At 41.9% G+C, this 3313-nt stretch overlaps 1 pseudogene; it reads left to right on the plus strand.

Moving 5' to 3' along the window:
- Window positions 1-2709, plus strand: part of LOC101579319 — a 5748-nt pseudogene extending 3039 nt beyond the window's left edge.
- Window positions 2710-3313: the final 604 nt, after the last annotated feature.

Consider the following 3313-nt stretch of genomic DNA (forward strand, 5'->3'; position numbering starts at 1 on the left):
GAGAGAGAGAGAGAGAGAGACAGAGAGAGAGAGAGAGAGAGACAGAGAGAGAGAGAGAGATCCATCTTCTTTAAATTCAACTGTAACCAGTGAAAGTTTTGAAATAGAGATGTGTCCTGCATAATCATTAAAAACTTACTGGCTACCATAGAAAATAAAGCACCCACCTTATGTCCATAAAGCCAATGACAAGTCTCGTCAGTGGTGAGGCAGACTTCTCCTACGTACTGAGGCTGGACTGACTGATCATGAACTCCCCTCTTCATGAGCTATCATCATGCCCAGAACGCTTCTCCCAATCCCCACCAACCTTTCTTCCTCATTTTATTCCTTCTATGGCCCATTATTTTTCTTCAGATCAGAAAATCCTTTACACATATCAGGAACATATTAATCAGAGTGATTAAGGCTGGTTTTTAAAATAACCAATCGCAAAAGTCTCAGTAGCTTAACATAATCGAGGTTTTGTTTGTTTGTTTTTTTTTTTTTTCTCATTCACAGAAGTCCAGTGCAGGTTATAAGGCTCATTTAAGTAACTACATCCTCCAAGCCCAGGAACTCAAGCTGCTTTTTCTTGGGACTACACCATCTAGAGCATATGGCTTTCAAGGTACCCAAGAACAGAAAGAGAAGCCCAATAGTTAATGCTGTACCCATTGTCAAAATTTGGCCACATCATACCAAACCTATCTACACAGGAGAATAGAAAATGTTGTCTGTCCAGGGAACCTCAACATGAGTCTTAGGAAGAAAAAGCATCCTAGACTTCTCTGGAAATGGCTACTATCATTTCAGACATTTTTAATGTTGGAATTGATGTTAGTTTGATATATTTTCCTAATTCTTGCACAACTAATGATATGCCAGCTCTAAAAAATCTGTTGGAGACTACAATTACATACAGATGAAACATTCCTGGACCCCCTGCTTGAGAAATTAATAGTCTAATGGGATGGATGACATTTGTACAACTAAATGCAAAATATGCATTTTTATTATTATTTAACTGTAATGTTTATTTCTGCATTATAATCAGCCAAAAGTATGGTGGTATCTAAGTCTTCCAAATCATGAATATTTTTCAGGAATTTTGGTAAAATCTCAATGATAAACAAATGTTTTGACATTGGAGCACATTTCTTAAAACCCACCAACCTGTAATTGATGTCTAGAATGGAAATTTAAATCACCCATGACAAGGAAAATAAAGGAGAGGTTGCTGTTACTCCTCCCTTTTTGCTCTTGCTGTTTTGCTGTCTTCCACTGCCATGAACTACTGCCCTCTGCTACATGCCAGTCTGCCTTGGAGCCAGCTGAGTATGGACTGAAACCTCCAGTAACTCTTTCATGAGCAAAGGAGGATGGGCCTGAATGATTTTATTAAGACGATTGCCAATAACTCCTATTCATGAAAACACCCTGAAGTTCAGTCTATCTTGAAAATCTCTCAACCTCAGGAGCCTGAGCCTGAGAAGGACTTGATGGAGGAAAAACCTTTTTGGATGGATGCCAACCTTTTTCCTCCAAGTCCTTCTCAGCAAATCAACCTTGGTCCATCATCCAGTCCTCATGCAAAGCCATCTGACTTTCACTTCTTTTATTTTTATTTTATTTTTATTTTGGAGGAACTGGGAATTGAACTCAGGCCCCTGTGCTTAACAGGGAAGCACTTATTCTACTGAGCCATCTCCCAGCCCCCCTGACTTTCACTTCTTAAAAGTGATTGGGAAAGGCAGTTTTGTAAAGTTTCTTCTAGCAAGACACAAAGTGGAAGAAGCATTCTATGCAGTCAAAGTTTTATAGAAGCAAGCAATCCTGAAAAAAAAAAGAGAAGAAACACATCATGTCAGAGCACAACATTCTACTGAAGAATGTGAAACAGCCTTTCTTGGTGGGGCTTCACTTCTCTTTCCAGACTGCCAACAAACTGTACTTCATCCTAGTCTACGTTAATGGTAGAGAGTTGTTCTACCGGCTCCAGAGGGAGCACTGCTTCCTAGGATCATGGGCTTGTTTCTATGCTGCTGAAATAGTCAGTGCTTTGGGTTACCTGAACTCTCTGAACATCATGTGCAGAGACTTAATGCCAGAGACTAGTTTGCTAGATTCCCACGGACACCTTGTCCTCGCTGGCTTTGGGCTCTGCGAGGAGAACATTGAACACAAGGGCACAACGTCCACCTTCTGTGGCACACCTGAGTATCTTGCACCTGAGGTGCTTCATAAGCAGCCTTATGGTAGGACCATGGACTGGTGGTGCCTGGGAGCCATCTTGTATAAGATGCTCTATGGCCTGCCTCCTTTTTATAGCCAAAATACAGCTGAGATATATGACAACATCCTGATCAAACCCCTCCAGTTGAAATCAAATATTACAAATTCCACCAGGCACCTCCTGGAAGGGCTCCTGCAGAAAGACAGGACCAAGTGAATTGGTGCCAAGGATGACTTTATGGACATTAAGAGTCATGTCTTCTTCTCCCTAATTAACTGGGATGATCTCATAAATAAAAGGATTACTCCCCCTTTTAACCCAAATGTGAGTGGACCCAGTGACCTGCGGCACTTCAATCCCAAGTTTACTGAGGAGCCTGTCCCAACTCCATCAGCAGATCCTCTGACAGCATCCTCATCACAGCCAGCATGAAGGAGGGAGCAGAGGTGTCCCTTGGCTTCTCCTGTGCACCTCCCATGGACTCTTTCCTCTGAGCTGTCTTAGGGCGGTCATGAAGTATTCTATATGTGTCTGTGAATGTTTTAGTTAGCCTTTTGCTCAAGCTGCTGGCTGACAGGACATCCTAAAGAGAATTTTCACATTTCTGGAAGCTTGGCAGCCCTGTTGCACACCATTTGCTGGAAGCTTTTCAAAGAGCACATCTCCTCAGTGAGCTCATGGGGTTTTCATTTTACCCTTCCTTCCAACCTAGTGCTATCTCTGAATTGAGCATGAGAGTGCTGCCCCAGACAAGTATGATAGTCTCTGTAGACGGGAGAGGCTGGTCTGAGAAGGATTCTCCCCAGCGCTGCCCGAGCTGTGATAAGAAATATTCTGAAATGTGCCTTTTCTGATGAGATCATATGCTCCAAAGCTTTTCCTATCACCAAATGTTTCAGTTCTTTATTTTTTCTTGTGGACTTATTAAGTATGCAACCAGTGGTGTGAGTGTGGTATGCCTGACACCACAGATGGGTGTTGTTATAAGCATCAAGTGACACTTGCAGGTCACTACAATGTGGGACATTGTTTCTTCCATATTTGGAAGATAAATTTATGTGTAGACTTTTTTGTAAGATACAGTTATTAACTGGAATT

This window comes from Octodon degus, unplaced genomic scaffold (genome assembly GCF_000260255.1).
Source record: "Octodon degus isolate 3935 unplaced genomic scaffold, OctDeg1.0 scaffold00086, whole genome shotgun sequence".
NCBI classification, from domain to species: domain Eukaryota; kingdom Metazoa; phylum Chordata; class Mammalia; order Rodentia; family Octodontidae; genus Octodon; species Octodon degus.